General features: G+C 40.8%; 1 long non-coding RNA gene across 2 annotated transcripts in view; it reads right to left on the bottom strand.

Moving 5' to 3' along the window:
- Window positions 1-733: 733 nt before the first annotated feature.
- Window positions 734-23,079, bottom strand: part of LOC126295220 (uncharacterized) — a 49,830-nt gene continuing 27,484 nt past the window's right edge. The window contains exons 3-4 of one of the 2 annotated variants that reach the window (XR_007552422.1): window positions 9,337-9,502; window positions 734-854 (exon numbers count right to left, since the gene is read on the bottom strand). This is a non-coding gene — a long non-coding RNA (uncharacterized LOC126295220). The remainder of the gene's footprint in view (window positions 855-9,336; window positions 9,503-23,079) is intronic. The other variant, XR_007552423.1, reaches the window with a different exon arrangement.

Genomic DNA, 23,079 nt, shown 5'->3' with positions numbered 1-23,079 from the left:
TCAGCCAGTCAGCGCGTGTCATTAGCTCTGTACATGACATACATACGCACTGTAGGATCCGATGCCATGTTTTATATTTAAATGTCACACACACACACACACACACACACACACACACACACACACACACACACACACACACACACACACAATCTTTCAACTGACATACTGCACGTTTGATTCACTGTGAAATGTGTGGTATTTTAAAAGGTTTTCAGACAAATCTCGAAAGTAGATAGCTACTACTTTTATATCATGTACTTTAAATCGTGATTAAGAGAAGGACACACATGTCCTAGACAAAGTCAACAGTTCCCACATTGGTTATAGATAATATACGATTCTACATGAGTATGCTTCACTAAAATTATTTGTAAACATTTCCTGTAATCTTTTTTATCATAATGATACCGCAACTGTTCTTACACACACTGTTGTAATATTTTTTAATAGGTACAATATCTCCTGAAGAGGACAGTTTTAAAATTGTCGAAAAGATAGTCAAGGTGTAATAAACCCATATTTCGCAAATGGTTGTCTGTTATTTCCAATCAGCTGAAGTAGCCAATTGCTATTGGGATAAGTACAGAGGAATACATTTCTCACAAGCAACAAATCCTTTTACAGTTCCCAGGTATGTGCTTGCTATTCAAAGTCTGATTAACATTACTCCCTTCTTCTGTGTTTCACAATGTCTCAAAGAAGCTCTACATTCTCGGGAAGCCCAACACCACTTCCCACTGAAGAACCCAATAATGCAGCACATGGCACTGCAGATTCCGAGACATACACTTGTGAAGTCATAAGCACGTCGGGTGGCAGTCTCGTGTCACCACGCAATGCCCCTGCAGCACCTTAAACAAAAAAGAGTGCACAAAGCAAACGCAGAATAGAATTGATACATGTCACTGAAAACAATTACTCAATTAGTTAAAATGTCAAGGGTTCACTTATTATACCTTGTTGTTGTTGTTTTCAGTCCTGAGACTGGTTTGATGCAGCTCTCCATACTACTCTATCCTGTGCAAGCTGCTTCATCTCCCAGTACCTACTGCAACCTACATCCTTCTGAATCTGCTTAGTGTACTCATCTCTCGGTCTCCCTCTATGATTTTTACCCTCCACGCTGCCCTCCAATGCTAAATTTGTGATCCCTTGATGCCTCAAAACATGTCCTACCAACTGATCCCTTCTTCTAGTCAAGTTGTGCCACAAACTTCTCTTCTCCCCAATCCTATTCAATACCTCCTCATTAGTTACGTGCTCTATCCACCTTATCTTCAGTATTCTTCTGTAGCACCACATTTCGAAAGCTTCTATTCTCTTCTTGTCCAAACCAGTTATCGTCCATGTTTCACTTCCATAAATGGCTACACTCCAAACAAATACTTTCAGAAACGACTTCCTGATACATAAATCTATATTCGATGTTAACAAATTTCTCTTCTTCAGAAACGCTTTCCTTGCCATTGCCAGTCTACATTTTATATCCTCTCTACTTCGACCATCATCAGTTATTTTACTTCCTAAATAGCAAAACTCCTTTACTACTTTAAGTGTCTCATTTCCTAATCTAATTCCCTCAGCATCACCCGATTTAATTTGACTACATTCCATTATCCTCGTTTTGCTTTTGTTAATGTTCATCTTATATCCTCCTTTCAAGACACTGTCCATTCCGTTCAACTGCTCTTCTAAGTCCTTTGCCGTCTCTGACAGAATTACAACGTCATCGGCGAACCTCAAAGTTTTTACTTCGTCTCCATGAATTTTAATACCTACTCCAAATTTTTCTTTTGTTTCCTTTACTGCTTGCTCCATATACAGATTGAATAACATTGGGGAGAGGCTACAACCCTGTCTCACTCCTTTCCCAACCACTGCTTCCCTTTCATGCCCCTCAACTGTTATGACTGCCATCTGGTTTCTGTACAAATTATAAATAGCCTTTCGCTCCCTGTATTTTACCCCTGCCACCTTTAGAATTTGAAAAAGAGTATTCCAGTCAACATTGTCAAAAGCTTTCTCTAAGTCCACAAATGCTAGAAACGTAGGTTTGCCTTTTCTTAATCTTTCTTCTAAGATAAGCCGTAAGGTCAGTATTGCCACACGTGTTCCAACATTTCGACGGAATCCAAACTGATCTTCCCCGAGGTCTGCATCTACCAGTTTTTCCATTCGTCTGTAAAGAATTCGCGTTAGTATTTTGCAGCCGTGGCTTATTAAACTGATAGTTCGGTAATTTTCACATCTGTCAGCACCTGCTTTCTTTGGGATTGGAATTATTATATTCTTCTTGAAGTCTGAGGGTATTTCGCCTGTCTCATACATCTTGCTCACCAGCTGGTAGAGTTTTGTCAGGAGTGGTTGTCCCAAGGCCGTCAGTAGTTCTAATGGAATGTTGTCTACTCCGGGGGTCTTGTTTCGACTCAGGTCTTTCAGTGCTCTGTCAAACTCTTCACGCAGTATCGTATCACCCATTTCGTCTTCATCTACATCCTCTTCCATTTCCATAATATTGTCCTCAAGCACATCGCCCTTGTATAAACCTTCTATATACTCCTTCCACCTTTCTGCCTTCCCTTCTTTGCTTAGAACTGGGTTGCCACCTGAGCTCTTGATATTCATACACGTGGTTCTCTTCTCTCCAAAGGTCTCTTTAATTTTCCTGTAGGCAGTATCTATCTTACCCCTAGTGAGATAAGCTTCTACATGCTTACATTTGTCCTCTAGCCATCCCTGTTTAGCCATTTTGCACTTCCTGTTGATCTCATTTTTTAGACGTTTGTATTCCTTTTTGCCTGCTTCATTTACTGCATTTTTATATTTTCTCCTTTCATCAATTAAATTCAATATTTCTTCTGTTACCCAAGGATTTCTAGCAGCCCTCGTCTTTGTACCTACTTTATCCTCTGCTGCCTTCACTACTACATCCCTCAGAGCTACCCATTCTTCTTCTACTGTATTTCTTTCCCCTATTCCTGTCAATTGTTCCCTTATGCTCTCCCTGAAACTGTACAACCTCTGGTTCTTTCAGTTTATCCAGGTCCCATCTCCTTAATTTCCCACATTTTTGCAGTTTCTTCAGTTTTAATCTACAGGTCATAACCAATAGATTGTGGTCAGAGTCCACATCTGCCCCTGGAAATGTCTTACAACTTAAAACCTGGTTCCTAAATCTCTGTCTTACCATTATATAATCTATCTGATACCTTTTAGTATCTCCAGGGTTCTTCCACGTATACAACCTTCTTTCATGATTCTTAAACCAAGTGTTAGCTATGATTAAGTTGTGCTCTGTGCAAAATTCTACTAGGCGGCTTCTTCTTTCATTTCTTAGCCCCAATCCATATTCACCTACTATGTTTCCTTCTCTCCCTTTTCCTACACTCGAATTCCAGTCACCCATGACTATTAAATTTTCGTCTCCCTTGACTATCTGAATAATTTCTTTTATCTCATCGTACATTTCTTCAATTTCTTCATCATCTGCAGAGCTAGTTGGCATATAAACTTGTACTACTGTAGTAGGTGTGGGCTTCGTGTCTATCTTGGCCACTGTAATGCATTCACTATGCTGTTTGTAGTAGCTTACCCGCATTCCTATTTTCCTATTCATTATTAAACCTACTCCTGCATTACCCCTATTTGATTTTGTGTTTATAACCCTGTAGTCACCTGACCAGACGACTTGTTCCTCCTGCCACCGAACTTCACTAATTCCCACTATATCTAACTTTAACCTATCCATTTCCCTTTTTAAATTTTCTAACCTACCTGCCCGATTAAGGGATCTGACATTCCACGCTCCGATCCGTAGAACGCCAGTTTTCTTTCTCCTGATAACGACATCCTCCTGAGTAGTCCCCGCCCGGAGATCCGAATGGGGGACTATTTTACCTCCGGAATATTTTACCCAAGAGGATGCCATCATCATTTAATCATACAGTAAAGCTGCATGTCCTCGGGAAAAATTACGGCTGTAGTTTCCCCTTGCTTTCAGCGGTTCGCAGTACCAGCACAGCAAGGTCGTTTTGGTTAGTGTTACGAGGGCAGGTAAGTCAATCATTCAGACTGTTGCCCCTGCAACTACTGAAAAGGCTGCTGCCCCTCTTCAGGAACCACACGTTTGTCTGGCCTCTCAACAGATACCCCTCCGTTGTGGTTGCACCTACGGTACGGCCATCTGTATCGCTGAGGCACGCAAGCCTCCCCACCAACGGCAAGGTCCATGGTTCATGGGGGGAGGTTATTCTACCTATCCATTCCAAAAATATAACATAATTCTGTATCCATACATCTGCACCCCTACAATTAAGTAATTGTGTCAGAGTTCGTAACACTTCTATTTTCATAGACTATTTACTACAACAAAATATGTTGTTCCTTATTTCTACACTGAGTCTTAATAATACAACACAAATTTTGAAAATCTACATGAACCACATATAAAACATTCTCAAACAACTATCTACGAGGGTAATCCCAAAAGTAAGGTCTCCTATTTTTTTATAAGTACATAGACCTGTTTATTTCTACAATTGTTCACATCAGTTTACAGCTTGGACATTTCGTTATTTTTCGACATAATCACCATTTCTGTTGATGCATTTTTGTCGACGCTGTAGCAGTTTTTGTATGCCCGTGTCATACCAGCTCGCCGCCATGTTGTTCGGAAAGTTATGATCCTCTTATTTCACCTCGTCGTTGGAGCTGAATCGCTTTCCAGCCAAATGTTCTTTTAACTTAGGGAACAGGTGATAGTCACTGGATGCCAAGACAGGACTACAGGGTGAGTGGGTGATTATGTTCCACTGAAACTGTTGCAGGAGAGCAACGGTTTGCCGAGCGATGTGTGGGTGAGCATTCTCATGGAGAATGTGTAGTCCCTTGCTCAACATTCCTCTTCTCCAGTTCTGAATTGCCCGTTTGAGTTTTTTCAGACTCCCACAGCAATAATTGTGGTCCCAGCGATTCAGCTCCAACATCAAGGTGAAAGAACAGGTTCATAACGTTCTGAACAGCATGGTGGCGAGCTGGTATGACATGGGCATACAAAAACTGCCACAGCATCTACAAAAATGCACTGACAGAAATGGTGATTATGTCAAAAAATAGCTAAATGTTCAAGCTGTAAAATGATGTAAACCACTGTAGAAATAAACAGGTGTACATACTTATAAAAAGAAAATAGGAGACCTTAGTTTTGGGATTACCCTCGTATTTTGCGTAGTCAGTAAATCTCCTCTGAATAATGTATTTCTGTGGTTATACTGTATATTTATAACTACTTCATGTCCAACATCCAATTTGCACTCATTAAATGTCACACATGACCTCAATCCAGTTAATTTCTCTCCATCATAGCTTTGCAATGACTAATGCTATTAACCTCCTTGTTCTAGTTAGTTGTACCTACTTAGTATGAGTTGTGATATTCTTGTAATTATATAGTCCCTTGTACTTTTGTAGGGCAAAACTTAACTTCTAATCAAAATATTGTCCACCACTACAACTACACAATGACGCTGCTCTGAGTATGGAAGCTAGTCAGCCGTTACTACGCCAACATCTACATTAGTTACCCCATCCAGTGCAGTTTGCCACACACTCAAGTACAATGTATAGTTGCATCAGTTTAAATAATTGTGAATACGTACCATCCAGTGAGGCGTCATTATCAAATAATGGTGCTCTAGGCCTACGCACTTCAAAAATTTCCAAATTCTCCACGTGTTATTAGTATTCCAATTATTGTTTTAAGAAAAATTACCCAAATTAATCCATTTAATGTGTCTGCAATAACATTAGTTACCACTTTCTGGGCAGCTATTGACGTCAAAGTCTCAATGTACTTATTTTACTTACAGGTATCTTCACATTGAAAACTACAGAAATCCACCATAGTAATTTTTTAACTTCTCCAATAGGTTAGAAACACCTTATCCCATAATAATAAACATATAATAATTGTAGTGCTTTAGGTTTTTATCATTTTCCATACTGTTTCACACCCAAAACTTAGGGCTCCACTCAGGCACTTGGTAACATAATAACAAACACAGCTGATGCAATAGTGTTAATCCTATGGTCTCTCTAACCACAAGATCCTGGATTCCAAACTCATTGAATGGGCCATATCAAATTGGTACTCCTGTTATTCTTTTCAAAGTCACCTATTACTCACATATCCCCCTGACTAATACCCAGAACATTGTCAGCTTCCTACCTAAATCAAATAATGCTAGTAGCAACCTATCATACATCTAGACCACAGCTTCAGTAATACACCAGTACTACATCTTTTAACTCATTCTTCCACATGCCACCCCTCAGCTCAGGCTCGCAGGCCTTCAGACTTAAAGCCAAATACCCTAACACCTTATTCACCATTGGTGACTACAACAGCTTCCAATAATCTATTTCCATCAACCAAACTTCCGGAGTCCTCTATTTACATATACACTCCCAGAAAAAAATTAGTACACCCTTTTAAAGGTTTCCACTTCACTCAAGATATACTGCTGCAACAATGCATATGGAGTACTTGAAATGATTACATTCACAGACTGACAGCACAAGTTCTGTACATCCATATTAGTATGTGGCGTAGCCTCTGTGGGTGGCAACGTAGGCACTGACTACAACATCCAGTCGATTGTGCAGATGGCAAATATTGTCCTGGGATACATTATGCCATGCATGATCAAACTGTTCATGTAGTTCTGTAACAAGAGTTGGCTGTCAAATCGCATGAGTCACTTCTCATCTCATCATACCACACACATGCCCGACTGGCAAGTCAAGATCTTGCCAGGAAAGTTGCTGCTATCTTGCAGAGTACATCAAGTTTCACAGGCAGTGTGTGGGTGAACATTATGCTGTGGGAACAACACATCACCTTCCTGCTGCAAGAATGTCAAAAGAATGGATCTAACAGTATGCTGCTCATACCAAGTGCTGGATAGCATCTCCTCCAGAAAATACCACAGGTTAACGAGAGTTGTAACTTATCACACCCGAGACCTTAAGGACCGGAATAGGGCCAGTGAGTTTTGGACAGGTGCACTCTGCAAGGCAGCACTCGCTAGGTCTACATTTTACATGCAGCAAACCATCACTTGCATGCCCAGAGCCCCACTACTAACACCCAGTTTGCAACAGTTCACGTTGACACATCTGGGCTCTCACAACCCCTCTTATCTGTTCTGTGGTAGCTGTTAAGTCTGCTGTTGTTGCTCTTAAAATATGACAATCCTGGTGGCTGTCTGTGCTTGGTGGACATACAGAATCTCATATATGGCTGTGAGAATCTTCACACGTGTCCTCAGTTTCATATCTGAATAAAATATTCTCGAAAGGGGATAATTTTATTCAAATTATTGTGGCTTGAAAACCAAGAATTTTATTCAGGGCGTTCACATGACCACTGACACCATCATCACTGCACAACTGATACAGCACATCCAACATGTATGGCAATTCTCCAAAAGGACCATCCTGCCATTTGGAAGGTCACAATTTCGCCCCTTTCAAACTCACCCAGTTGGCCACAGGAAGCATGAATGCATCTCCTGGCACAGTTGCAGTTTGCACCACACTGGGCCTTTTGGCTGCGAGCATTCGCTATTAGAAAGGTAGAAACAGATGGCACTCTGGTTGCTATGCCATTACGTTATCTGTTGACAGTTGGTGTTGAAACCATTATCAGTACACCTATAATCTTTCAGGTGGCATAAGTCATCTTCGGATCAAAATCGACGTTGTCTTTCCAGGTATACTAATGGTTTTTTTCAGCAGCATATATTTATACACTGAAATGCTAAAAAAAATGGTATAGGCATGCATATTCAAATACGTAGATATGTAAACAGGCAAATACGGCACTATGATCGCAACACCTATATAAGACAACAAGTGTCTGGCACAGTTGTTATATCGGTTACTGCTGCTACAATGGCAGGTTATCAACATTTAAAAAACATGTTGCCTGGTCAAAGGAGTCTCCTTTCAAATTGTATCGAGCAGATGGGTGTGTATGGGTATGGAGACAACCTCTTGAACCCATGAACCCTGCATGTCAGCAGCGGACTGCTCAAGCTGGTGGAGTATCTGTAATGGAGTGGGGCATGTGCAGTTGGAATGATATGGCCCCTGATGTGTCTAGATATGACTCTGACAGGTGACGCATACTTAAGTATCCTATCTGATAACCTGCATCCATTCATGTCAATTGTTCATTCTGACAGACTTGGGCAATTCCAGCAGTACAATGCTACACACCATACACCGGAATTGCAACAGAGTGGCTGCAGCAACACTCTTCAGTTTATATGCTTCCATTTGCCACCAAACTCCCCAGACATGAAAATTATTGAGCATACCCTGGGATGCCTTGCAAAGTGCTGTTCAGAAGAGATCTCCACCCCATTGTACTCTTATGGATTTATGTTCAGCCCTGCCAGATTCATGGAGTCAATTCCCTCTAGCATCACTTCAGACATTAGTCGAGTCCATGCCACATCGTGTTGCAGCTCTTCTGTGTGCTTGCGGGGACCCTCCACAATATTAGGCACATGTACCAGTTTCGCTGGCTCTTCAGTGTATATTTCTGGTATAAATTAGGCCAAGTATTACTCGTACTCCTCTTGTTCCCTGGATCAGTCTGGATGTCCTTCTGGACATTCCTTTACTTCAAATTTCTTAATTTATGAATAGGGTTGATTAAGGCCGTACCATACTTGCCTTTCACCCTTCCCATTGCCAATAGCTAATACTGTTGTTTACAAAAGGTAATGTAGGCTATAAATTCAGTCATTACATTTGTTAGATGAATGGACGTTTATTTTTCACAGTTGCTAATACTGCTCTGCAGTAAAACCATCACTTTATTGTAACTGCTTGCAGCTGTCAGGTTCTTCACTTGAAGAATTCACTGGTTATACTGACATAATGTTGTCATTGCTTACAAGGTGCGGGTACATTGTAGTCTCGAGTATCTAGTTTCTTGCAATAATTATATTATGCACTCTTCTGCCAAACTACTACTTCCATACTGCTTACAGGCTTGAAAGCGGCAGTCGCGACTTGAAAGGGTTTCTGTCAAATTTCTTGACAGTGGAATTGAAATTCGTTGATTGGAATCTCACTCTGAAGTCAATCTTACCGCACAGTAATCGATTACTATTGAAATAAATATGGAGGAAAACACGTCACACAAACAATGAATTTATAAACTTTGTAGCCAGATTTAACAATTTCCATATTAACAACTGTCCAGTTTAACAATTGTGGAATTACAAGCTTGCTGTTCAAAGCCTGATTAACAACACTCACTCCTTCAGTGTTTCCCATCAGAAGCCCAATACCGTGAAACTTCAACACAGAATGAACTCCAACATGCAGCAAAGATCACTGCAGACTCTGATAGGTATACTTGTGATAATGTACATAAGTGTGTCCGGTGGCCATCTCACACTGCTGCACGGCGACTGTCTAGCACCTCAAACATAAAAGAACACACAGACCAGAGCTAGAATAGTATTAAACACATAACTAATTCATTTTAACAAATCCTATATGTAAATGAGCACAATTATTCAGTTATTTAAAAGGTCAAGGTAAAAGCACGTTCCCTATCCATTCCGCAATTATAAAATAATTCTGTACCCTTACAATACCCGAGGCAGACAATTCTTCTGTGCCCATCCATTCACTGAGCCAGCTTAGTGCTAGTCATTTCCATGTAAGAAGCTGTGCACTGAACACATTTTAGAAGGTAAACAATAGAGATTCTACATGGCTCATTCAAAAAGTTCAGATACTGACGTTATTCCTAGTGTATGAGCAATGTCAGTGCAGTAACTATGGTGGCAGCTCCAACTAGAAACTATAACAACACATATGCACTCAACCAGTCAATTGTGAGAAGCCAGTGTTAAATGGTCAGCATGTGGCCACAGTGTGTCAATGTCACTGTGTCACAAACTGACACGGAGCAACATCTCTAAACCAAGTGTTCAAGACATTTTTCAGAATGTTTTGAAAAAGAGAAAATTACGTGCAAAGTTTGTCCCGCACACCTTGATTCACAAACAAAAACGACTGCAGCAACTCAACTGAATTGCAAATCACAGACAATTCTTTTCTGAAAATAATCTGAAGGGTTAGCACTTTCACAATGTAACCAACACTTGAACCAAAGGGATGTGCAAACTGAATGACATCCCAAAGAGGTACTTTCTCGGTAGTGTCGTGGTTGTATGAACATTGTGCATGTTATACTTACGTGGGGCAGATGGAGGGGGAAACTATGTAGAATACAATACCTGAAACCACCGTAATAACTTTCCTCTATTTTTTATTAATCCACTTTCAAAACTTTTTGGACAGATGGGGTAGAATAACCATTTGTGTTAGGGACACAGATACCCTGTAGCTTAGCATGCGCTACAGCATGACTCAGAGACTAATACACATACTTTAAGTGCTTTTGAACGATATTTTTAAAAAAGTATATTATTGTACTAAAAAAAAGTTTGCTTCAGTATATCAGTCAGTAGAAGAATTAATAGCATTTATCACCTGTAAGGGTACTGATATTGATCCTGTCCCAGAGAGAGATTGAATGTACCCTTACACATCTTGGATTCAGTGAGTTAGCATCACTGACGGGCAAGCCCCTTTGTACTAGCACGTTACTGCTCGACACCCACCATTTGCTTTGGGTGATGTAGTCTCATCTGAGCCTTCTTAAAGAGAGGCCCATGAATGTGCACACAGTATGCGATCAGGAATAAAAGGCATTATTCTGAGGACCTGAAATTATTTGAATAGTCAGAAGATGGTTTTAAATTGTGACCAACGGTAAGGAACTTACCAGCAACCGGAACATCGATTGAAAAGTGCTAAACGCATAAATGAAACTGCAGAGTGAGTGCGGTTATGCTCAGAGAGATAACCTTGCTTGTGGTTTGAGTACAATAAAGCACATACAGTCAAATCAATGTGAACTTCGTTTACCTTTGCCATGTTAATGACAGTATTTTGGTCAGTGTTTTTATGAAAACTGTGGGGACTGTAGACGGGGCACATGTCAGCAGGCATAGGGGTTAAGAACTTTATCAAAATGATGTGTGTATCCTCCACACTGTTGCAACCGTCATGTCCGATTACCTATTAAAAATCAGACAGCCATAGTAGGTGAGTTAGCTTAAATAAAAGCAATGGCAACTTACACACCTAACAGAATTACATGCCCTTCTGGACATTATGACATATCACAAACCTTGTTTTGATATCGTGAACTGTTCAGGAAAAAAAAGGGGATGTTAAGCCATATACACCATCCTGCTTTTCATGTGTGTACACAGCGTATTACAATTAGTGGCAAAAACTGCAACTGTTCAGCAATAGGAATAAACCTAGGTCCACAAACAAGCCATTTGTGAGATAACTGCACGTGTTTAGATCTGGGTGATACTGACACAATGGTTCTTTTCAGAAATCGAATCAGAGCTTGTCACGAAACAAGATGAGATATTTTTACTTCCCTTCTAATTACCATTATCATATCTGAGTTGTTGTTGTTGTTGTTGTTGTTGTGGTCTTCAGTCCTGAGACTGGTTTGATGCAGCTCTTCATGCTAATATATCCTGTGCATGCTTCATCATCTCCCAGTACCTACTGCAACCTACATCCTTCTGAATCTGCTTAGTGTATTCATCTATTGGTCTCCCTCTAAGATTTTTACCCTCCAATGCTAAATTTGTGATCCCTCGATGCCTCAGAACATGTCCTACCAACTGATCCCTTCTTCTAGTCAAGTTGTGCCACAAACTTCTCTTCTCCCCAATCCTATTCAATACCTCCTCATTAGTTACGTGATCTACCCACCTAATCTTCAACATTCTTCTGTAGCACCACATTTTGAAAGATTCTATTCTCTTCTTGTCCAAACTAGTTATCGTCCACGCTTCACTTCCATACATGGCTATGCTCCATACAAATACTTTCAGAAACGACTTCCTGACACTAAAATCTATACTCGATGTTAACAAATTTCCCTTTTTAGAAACCCTTTCCTTCCCATTGCCAGTCTACATTTTATGTCCTCTCTACTTCTACTATCATCAGTTATTTTGCTCCCCAAACAGCAAAACTCCTTTACTACTTTAAGTGTCTCATTTCCTAATCTAATTTCCTCAGCAACACCCCGTCTTAATTTGACTACATTCCATTATCCGCGTTTTGCTTTTGTTGATGTTCATCTTATATCCTCCTCTCAAGACACTGTCCATTCTGTTCAAGTGCTCTTCCAAATCCTCTGCTGTCTCTGACAGAATTACAATGTTGTCGGCGAACCTCAAAGTTTTTATTTCTTCTCCCTGAATTTTAATACCTACTCCAGTCTACAACCCTGTCTCACTGCCTTCCCAACCACTGCTTCCCTTTCATGCCCCTCGACTCTTATAACTGCCTTCTGGTTTCTGTACGAATTGTAAATAGCCTTTCACTCCCTGTATTTTACCCCTGCCACCTTTAGAATTTGAAAGAGAGTAGTCCAGTCAACACTGTCAGAAGCTTTCTCTAAGTCTACAAATGCTAGAAATGTAGGTTTGCCTTTCCTTAATCTTTCTTCTAAGATAAGTCGTAAGGTCAGTATTGCCTCACGTGTTCCAACATTTCTACGGAATCCAAACTTATCTTCCACGAGGTCGGCTTCTACCAGTTTTTCCATTCGCCTGTAAAGAATTCGCGTTAGTATTTTGCAGCAGTGGCTTATTAAACTGACAGTTCGGTAATTTTCACATTTGTCTTTGGGATTGGAATTATTATATTCTTCTTGCAGTCTGAGGGTATTTCGCCTGTCTGTTACATCTTGCTCACCAGATGGTGGAGTTTTGTCAGGACTGGCTCTCCCAAGGCCGTCAGTAGTTCTAATGGAATGTTGTCTACTCCCTGGGCCTTGTTTTGACTCAGGTCTTTCAGTGCTCTGTCAAACTCTTAACACAGTATCGTATCTCCCATTTCATCTTGATCTACATCCTCTTCCATTTCCATAATATTGTCCTCAAGTACATCACCCTTGTATAGATGCTCTATATACTCTTTCCACATTTCTGCTTTCCCCTCTTTGCTTAGAACTGGGTTTCCATCTGAGCTCTTGATATTCATACAAGTGGTCCTCTTTTCTCCAAAGGTCTCTTTAATTTTCCTGTAGGCTGTATCTATCTTACCGCTAGTGAGATAAGTATCTACATCCTTACATTTCTCCTCTAGCCATGCCTGCTTAGCCATTTTGCACTTCCTGTCGATTTCATTTTTGAGACGTTTGTATTCCTTTTTACCTGCTTCATTTAATGCATTTTTATATTTTCTCCTTTCATCAATTAAATTCAATATTTCTTCTGTTGCCCAACGATTCCTACTAGCCCTCATCTTTTTACCTACTTGATCCTCTGCTGCCTGCACTACTTCATCCCTCAAAGCTACCCATTCCTCTTCTACTGTATTTCTTTCCCCCATTCCTGTCAATTGTTCCCTTATGCTCTCCCTGAAACTCTGTGCAACCTCTGGTTTAGTCAGTTTATCCAGGTCCCATCTCCTTAAATTCCCAACTTTTTGCAGTTTTTAATCTACAGTTCATAACCAATAGATTGTGGCCAGGCTCCACATCTGCCCCTGGAAATGACCTACAATTTGAAACCTGGTTCCTAAATATCTGTCTTACCATTATATAATCTATCTGATACCTTTTAGTATCTCCAGGATTCTTCCTTGTACATAACCTTCTTTTATGATTCTTGAACCAAGTGTTAGCTATGATTAGATTTGTTCTGTGCTAAATTTTACCAGTCGGTTACCTCTTTCATTTCTTATCCCCAATCCATATTCACCTACTATGTTTCCTTCTCTCCCTTTTCCTACTGTCGAATTCCAGTCACCCATGACTATTAAATTTTCGTCTCCCTTCACTACCTGAATAATTTTTTTTTTGTCTCATCATACATTTCTTCAATTTCTTCGTCATCTGCAGAGCTAGTTGGCATATAAACTTGTACTACTGTAGTAAGCATGGGCTTCGTGTCTATCTTGGCCACTGTAATACGTTCATTATGCTGTTTGTAGTAGCTTATCCACACTCCTATTTTTTTAAATTCATTATTAAACCTACTCCTGCATTACCCCTATTTGATTTTATATTTATAACCCTGTATTCACCTGACCAGAAGTCTTGTTCCTCCTGCCACCGAACTTCACTAATTCCCACTATATCTAACTTTAACCTATCTATTTCCCTTTTTAAATTTTCTAACCTACTTGCCCGATTAAGGGATCTGACATTTCACACTCCAATCCGTAGAATGCCAGTTTTCTTTCTCCTGATAACAACGTCCTCTTGAGTAGTCCCCACCATCCGAATGGGGGACTCCGGAATATTTTACCCAAGAGGACGCCATCATCATTTAACCATACAGTAAAGCTGCATGCCCTCAGGAAAAATTACGGCTGTAGTTTCTCCTTGCTTTCAGCCATTCGCAGTACCGCAACAGCAAGGTCATTTTGGTTAGTGTTACAAGGCCAGATCAGTCAATCATCCAGACTGTTGCCCCTGCAACTACTGAAAAGGCTGCTGCCCCTCTTCAGGAACCACACGTTTGTCTGGCCTCTCAACAGATACCCCTCCATTGTGGTTGCACCTATGGTACGGCTATCTGTATCGCTGAGGCACGCAAGCCTCCCCACCAACAGCAATGTCCATGGTTCATGGGGGGAGGCATATCTGAGTATAATCTGCATTTCCAAAAAAGAGAAAGGTTGACCCTCAGTTTTAAAGAATATAACACAAGATCAAATTCTGTAATTGATTTTCTACTCTATTTCAACTATTCCTATTTAATATCTTTTGTTATAGGGTGAAATCAGTAATTGTTTTGTAACTTAAATTCTATTGTTGACTTATAAACAAATATAAATTCTGTACTAATTTTAAACATTTGGAGGAACAACTAACATTATGCTTAAGGGATCTATTTGACTATTCGAAAACATGTTAGCAAAGCCAGTCCTTAATTAATTCCAAAGTAATCAACAGTTTTGTCAAAAGCATTGTTTGCGTAATTATATCTGTTAATTTCAGTATTTAAACAAATAATTTGGCCTAACTCTTGTAGTAGAAGAAACTGTTAAAAATAACCAATTTTTCAATGTATTCAGTTAATAGAATGTGTTAAGTTTGAATTGCAATTTCTGTAAATGAAACATCGAACAACGTATAGTTTCAGTACCTATTATTGTGAGGATATAGAAGGGCCTGATTTTTGGTATTGAGGCAGTCAGTCCACGGCTGAGTTTCAGACAAGAAACCTGTGACCTGTGTTGGTCAGAACAACAACAATGCATCAACTTAACTGTGAAGTAAGTGTTACACCCATAGGCCATGTGTTAAAGCAACGACTGTGTCTATTAAATTTATTTGAAAGACTGTGATTGTGTGATTAGGCTGTGACTGCTCCTAGATGTTCAACAGAAAACTATTGTAGCAGTATGTAGAGGTTTGCCTGCAAACTATTAATGAGGCTTATCGAAAGTTAAACAATAAGGCACTGGCCATATACCTGTGTAATATTGAGGATTTGTGAACAGTGAAAGTAAATAACCATGAAACGCAACTACACAACTACCGGCTACATCATTTGCAGTAATCAGTGTCAAAATTACATACCCCATTTTTCAAGACGTGTAGCAATGCAGTACCTTGACACCGAGGACAATCAACGAAGAAATAAAGCAGGCGAACGTCACAAACTGGTCACTCACTGGAATGAACTAGTTCTTTTGCATGACTCACAATTCACTAACAAAAATAAGTAAAAGGAAGGTACACTACCTAAAACTCAGGTCATTAAACCTGTATTTTTATCTGATCTGGTCCTATCTTGAAATAATGGTAGTGTTCTGTGCCTAGTAATTTTCAGATGCAACAGTTTTAAATTTTGTCTGCTGTAAAAATGGAAAATATTACAACAAAACCCTAAATATTTTTATATAGTGGAAAAATTCATCCTTGTTGTATTTTGATACTTTTGTTGGAAAAAAATACAGTATAAAAACTATAACAACTGTAACTGAAGTGTATCTGCAGTTATAATTTACCATCAGTATTAACATATGGCTTCCCATAATGAAAAAATTAATCAACAGTGTCATTCATAAATAAAAATTGATCCATTTTAGTTGATGTGAGCCTATTTCTCTTCTCAGAGCATATCTGTCCTGCTTTTGAAAATATTCGTTCACAGGCCACTGCTGTTGCTGTGATGCATAATACTTTTAGAGCCAATTGATACAGCACTGGCCAAAGACTTTTTCTTGTTTCCCACCAGTTTAAGGCATCAGTGTTTCAAGGCAAATATCCCCCCCCCCCCACTAAATATTTGTTCAAACTGACAATAGCTGCAGTTTACAGGCCATGACTTGCTTGAAGCTGACTAATAGTTTTATTCAGCTCCTCCCAGATTGAAGAAAACTCATGTGTCACAGTGGTACCTGTTTGAGAAATGAGATTTGTTTTTTTTCCCCTTGTCGAAAAACTAATGCTTTCATTTCTGAGCCTTCTCGTAGCAGTCCTGAAATGTTTCGTCGTATGAAAATCCTTGCCTTTGAATCGAGCGTCCAGTAACATTACCCAAGTTACCAACTCATTGCTGAATATAATGCCAAACCTCTCTGATAACCATTTAAGCAAATTATCAACCAATGACTATTTATTTAGGCTATTCTTTATTTTTGTCTTTAAAAGATTTTAGTTGCCATTTCATTAATCTTGGCACGATTTTAATTTTTGAAAGTGAGACTGTTTTCTCCTAGGATGCCTCTTTGGTTAACTGATCAAAAAGTTTCAAAATCTGTAAACCCTGCTGCATTATCTCCCAGTCTGTGTCTTTTAAGCTTAAGGTGATCAATTTTCCAACTAAAATAGCAAGACACAAAATTGTGTGATCTTTACAAGAAACAAATCTCTGCAAAATTTCATAAGTAGAGTTCCATCTAGTTGGGGTATCTTGTTTCAGTTAAAGTAAGTCTGGTGCCACAGGAGGAGTATACCCAAGTCTAACCTCTGCCCTGGAATTCTGCAAAACTTTCAACTTGGTCTGTCCTTATGTTTTTCCACTCCTAAAAATTGTACATCTGACAAAGAAAGTTTCTTCCATAAACATTGCAGAAAAATAGTTCACTAACAGTTCCCTCAGACTCTGCAAACTCTATACCACAAAGAGTTGGGTCCAATCTTTTAGCCTTAAGTCCTGCTTGTTGTCCACTATCATTGACCTGAACAAGCCTCGGTCCAGTCTCTCGGTGCCGCGACTACAACAATTTTCCTCGAGGCTCACCTGTAGTGTTGTATTCTGCCGATGATACAGCTCCATTTGTATCGACAAATCACAGACCCTTCTAACTATGTCATATTGTTTGTGTTCCATTCCAGAGTGGATAAACTGGAATACCAACAATTCACACACAAAAATAAAATTCTCTCTCTCTCTCTCTCTCTCTCTCTCTCTCTCTCTCTCTCTCTCTCTCAGTCACACACACACACACACACACACACACACACACAATAAAAACATCCCACAAAAAGGAACACAATACACAATGACATTACACACATAAACTCACACATAGAGTAATAAATATTCTAAAGAAACAAGGCCTCTGAAGAATAACAAATAAAAAATACCATAATTCAAAACAGAACAATGACATGAAAACTACCAGAAGAAATATTTACAATAATGCAAGAGGATTATAGTATCCAAAATGGCATAGCAGACAGTAAACTACTGGCAATTACCAAACATATATAAGTAACAACTCATTAAACTTGGCCAAAGACAGGAAATAATTATTAACACACAGTCAAAAATAGTCACCGACCACAAACAACATATAAATGCATTACAAAGCTGACAATAGTACGAAATAAAGATGCTTATACAGCTCATGTGGTGTGCAGACAAGTGACTGCATCATTGGAAAATGAAAAAAACTTTGCCAACAAAATATTGAGAACACATATAGTGTGTCATAAGCACATACTGCAAGTAACAACAACAATACTATGAACAGGACAGACCGCTACTTACCACATAGAGGTAACTCTGAGTTGCAGATAGGCGGAACAAAAAGACAGAAGTACATTTAAGCTTTCAGCCTAAAGGATGAAGGCCTTTTGGCCAGACACTTAAATATATAGCAGTTATTTCATTGTGCCTGCTTGCAAATCACTGCCTCCTCTATAAGGTATGCAGCAATGCGCCTTCTTCATAATACTGTTGTTATTCTATCCTGGACTTTCCACTATTTGTAAGTAATAAAAAATATATTAAGCAAAGCGTACCATGTCATGCTGACAAACAGAAGCATATAACACCAATTTTGTGTGATGTAACAAACTGGGGATGGTATTTTACTATTTCTTATTTGTCTGAACCTGCACATAACTTCCATAATTCAGTTTAGCAACAGCTTGGTTCATAATTAAAATAAAAGATTAGATAACTACCAATTAAATAAAACTATGGTTTCTAGTATAAACCAGCCCAGTGCAGAATAATTACTTCTTTAAAGAAATTTGACGGAGCTGTGGATGCAAGAAGCAAACTAGCACAGGCAAGAGGGCGTTTCTGGCCAAAAGAAGTCTACTGGTATCAAACACAGGCCATAATTTGAGGAAGATATCTCTGAGAATGGAAGCCTGAAGTGCAGTATTAAACGGGTGTGAATCTTGAACTAAGGGAAGAGGACTAAAGCATTTTAGATGTGGTGTTACAGTAGGATGTTGAAAATTGGCTGGACTGAAATGATAAGAAAAGAAGCTGTCCTTCACAGAACTTGTGGAGAAACAATCATATGAAAAAAAATACAAGAAGTAGGGACAGGATGATAGGACATGTGTCAAGATATCAGCTAATAGCCTCTGTGATACTAGAAGGAGTTGCAGAGAGTAAAAAGTGTAGTAGGGGAACACACATTGAAATACATCCCACATATAATTGAAGATGTTCAGTATAAGTCTACTCTGAGATGAAGAGAGGTTGACTCAAGAGATGAAGTTGTTGCAGAGTGAATCAAAGCAGTCAGCTCTCCAATGTGGAACAGAGCATAAAAAAGACTGCTGTCGTTGTCTTCAGTCCAAAGACCGGTTTGATGCAGCTCTCCATATTAATCTATCTTGTGCAAGTCCCTTCATCTCTGGATAACTACTGCGGCCTACACCTACTCGAACCTGCTTGCTCTATTCAACCCTTGCTCTCCCTCTACAGCGTTTACCCCCCACACTTTGCTCCATTAGTAAACTGGTGATTCCTCTATGCCTCTTGTCGTACCCTATCAATAGACTCCTTCTTTTAATCAAATTGTGACATAAATTCCTTTTCTGCTAAAAAAAAACCTACAAAGAGAAAACCATACCCAGTGACATTAAAACCATCACTGTCAGCACCCCCAAAATGCAATGGCATTAGATAGTTCGAGGGTTGACTGAAAAGTAATGCCTCCACCTTCGTAACTCTTCAACAGTTGGCAGCATTGGTATGTGGCAGGTACTGGCTTGTTCCGTAGCCTCTTCTCTACAGCTCCAGTTGGTGGGAAGCCTTAGCACTGAACGGTTGTGTTGTTACAGTGTAAAGTATGGAACCCTGCACAGGCGGTTGGTCAGTGCGATTTAAGCAACGTGCAGTCATTGAATTGTTGACAGCAGACGGTGTCACCCCAATGAAGATTTGTCAGAAAATGAAAGCAGTTTATGGTGATTGTGTCAATGTGAGTACTATGCATCATTGGGCGAATAAGTTTAAAAATGTTGAGGCGGTAACATCTAACCTGCGTGACAAACATGGAGTTGGATGTCCTATGACAGCAACCTCTCCTCTTCTGCAAGGTTTGCAGGAGAGCTTCTGTAAAGTTTGGAAGGTAGGAGATGAGGTACTGCCAGAAGTAAAGCTGTGAGGACGGGGTGTGAGTCGTGCTTGGGTAGCTCAGTTGGTAGAGCACTTGCCCGCGAAAGGCAAAGGTCCCGAGTTCGAGTCTCGGTCCGGCACACAGTTTTAATCTGCCAGGAAGTTTCATATCACCACACATTCCACTGTAGAGTGAAAATTTCATTCTAAAATGTTGACAGATTGATTGAAGACGATCGTCATATCACTCAGAAATTGCAAGCACAATCAGCATTTCACAAGAATGTGTGGGTCACATTATTGCTTTGCTTGGGATTGGAAGATCTGTGCATGATGGGTACCCCGGATGCCGACTCCTGAAATGAAAGCGCACAGACTTGAAATTTGCCAGGAATTCCTCTCACGTTACGAGAATGAAGGTTACGCCTTTCTCCATTCAATTGTGACAGGACACAAAATGCGAGTACACCATTACAGCCCTGAGACAAAACATCAGTCTACGGAATATCGACAAAAAGACTCGCCCCAGAAAAAGAAATTCAAGACACACGGTGACCAGAGTGTTCTGAAAGCAGATGGTGTTATCCGTGTCGATTTCCTTGACCGTGGAACAACAATAAATTCAGAGCGTTACATCACAGTGCTGCAAACTCTGAAATTACAGCTAACAAGGGCCCGAAAGGAAAAGAGAAATGTTTTCCTGCAGCATGACAATGCTAAACTACACACTTCACGTGCCACCACAGTAGAACTTCAGAGACTGAACCTCATTCACCGTACGGCATCCTCCATACAGTCCAGATTTAGCACTGTCTGACTTCCATCTGTTCCCGATAATAATAGACGATCTGTTGGGACACCGTTATACTTCTGATGAAGACATTGAGAGAACTGTGAGACTGTGGTTGGCGAAACAGGGTCAACTTCTTCCGTGACGGCTTCAGAAAACTTGTTCATCGTTGGTAGAAATGTATCCAGTTGGCTGGCGATTATATGGCAAAGTGAATATTGGTAATTAAAAATCACATCCTTAGGATTATTTCTGTGTTTGATTTATTAAAATATTCCCATCCAAATCCAATTAATGAAGGTGGAAGCATTACTTTTCATTCAACCCTCATAACTGAGTTATTGCTATAAAACTATGCAGGCTTACGAGGCCACTGTCACTGATGGTAAATCATCTGAGTTGTTAGGCCATGTCACCCTCCTCTTCGAGCTCCTTCACTGCTCAGCATTTTGATACCTCTGGCATCGGCTTTAACATTCCACTCGTGTACCTGGACGGCTGAACACTGTCGAAAGGCTTTTGTGTTCACTTATAAAAGGGTATTTTCCTACATTTTTCCAGAGAACGGGAGTTACTGTGTAAAAATCTTCAAGCTACTGTCGGCCACTGGATAAATAATGAAATCAGATACTGAAAGAGAGGGGCAGTAAAAAATGTTATTGGTGCTGTGGCACCTCGGTTGTTTTCTGGTGGCCTCACTATCTGTACCCGTGTGTTTACTCCAGTGACAGCAGGTAGCTACGGAGACGGAAGCCTGTAGCCATTGTCTCTACTGTAACTTTACACTTTTTTAAATACACTCCTGGAAATTGAAATAAGAACACCGTGAATTCATTGTCCCAGGAAGGGGAAACTTTATTGACACATTCCTGGGGTCAGATACATCACATGATCACACTGACAGAACCACAGGCACATAGACACAGGCAACAGAGCATGCACAATGTCGGCACTAGTACAGTGAATATCCACCTTTCGCAGCAATGCAGGCTGCTATTCTCCCATGGAGACGATCGTACAGATGCTGGATGTAGTCCTGTGGAACGGACTGCCATGCCATTTCCACCTGGTGCTTCAGTTGGACCAGCGTTCATGCTGGACGTGCAGACCGCGTGAGACGACGCTTCATCCAGTCCCAAACATACTCAATGGGGGACAGATCCGGAGATATTGCTGGCCAGGGTAGATGACTTACACCTTCTAGAGCACGTTGGGTGGCACGGGATACATGCGGACGTGCATTGTCCTGTTGGAACAGCAAGTTCCCTTGCCGGTCTAGGAATGGTAGAACGATGGGTTCGATGACGGTTTGAATGTACCGTGCACTATTCAGTGTCCCCTCGACGATCACCAGAGGTGTACGGCCAGTGTAGGAGATCACTCCCCACACCACGATGCCGGGTGTTGGCCCTGTGTGCCTCGGTCGTATGCAGTCCTGATTGTGGCGCTCACTTGCACGGCGCCAAACACGCATACAACCATCATTGGCACCAAGGCAGAAGCGACTCTCATCGCTGAAGACGACACGTCTCCATTCGTCCCTCCATTCACGCCTGTCGCGACACCACTGGAGGCGGGCTGCACGATGTTGGGGCGTGCGCGGATGATGGCCTAACGGTGTGCGGGACCGTAGCCCAGCTTCATGGAGACTGTTGCGAATGGTCCTCGCCGATACCCCAGGAGCAACAGTGTCCCTAATTTGCTGGGAAGTGGCGGTGCGGTCCCCTACGGCACTGCGTAGGATCCTACGGTCTTGGCGTGCATCCGTGCGTCGCTGCGGTCCGGTCCCAGGTCGACGGGCACGTGCACCTTCTGCCGACCACCGGTGACATCGATGTACTGTGGAGACCTCACGCCCCACGTGTTGAGCAATTCGGCGGTACATCCACCCGGCCTCCCGCATGCCCACTATACGCCCTCGCTCAAAGTCCGTCAACTGCACATACGGTTCACGTCCACGCTGTCGCGGCATGCTACCAGTGTTAAAGACTGCGATGGAGTTCCGTATGCCATGGCAAACTGGCTGACACTGACGGCGGTGGTGCACAAATGCTGCACAGCTAGTGCCATTCGACGGCCAACACCGCGGTTCCTGGTGTGTCCACTGTGCCGTGCGTGTGATCATTGCTTGTACATCCCTCTCGCAGTGTCCGGAGCAAGTATGGTGGGTCTGACACACCGGTGTCAATGTGTTCTTTTTTCCATTTCCAGGAGTGTATTTTGACTGCTTCACAGAATTTCCTTCTATAAATATTACTTTCTCTGCCTATCACACAGAAGTTCTTAAAATCCATAACCTGCTCACATTCTTCATGTGCTCCCTGC

This window comes from Schistocerca gregaria, chromosome 11, assembly GCF_023897955.1.
Source record: "Schistocerca gregaria isolate iqSchGreg1 chromosome 11, iqSchGreg1.2, whole genome shotgun sequence".
NCBI lineage: Eukaryota > Metazoa > Arthropoda > Insecta > Orthoptera > Acrididae > Schistocerca > Schistocerca gregaria.
This window is presented reverse-complemented; position numbering and strand designations above follow the sequence as displayed.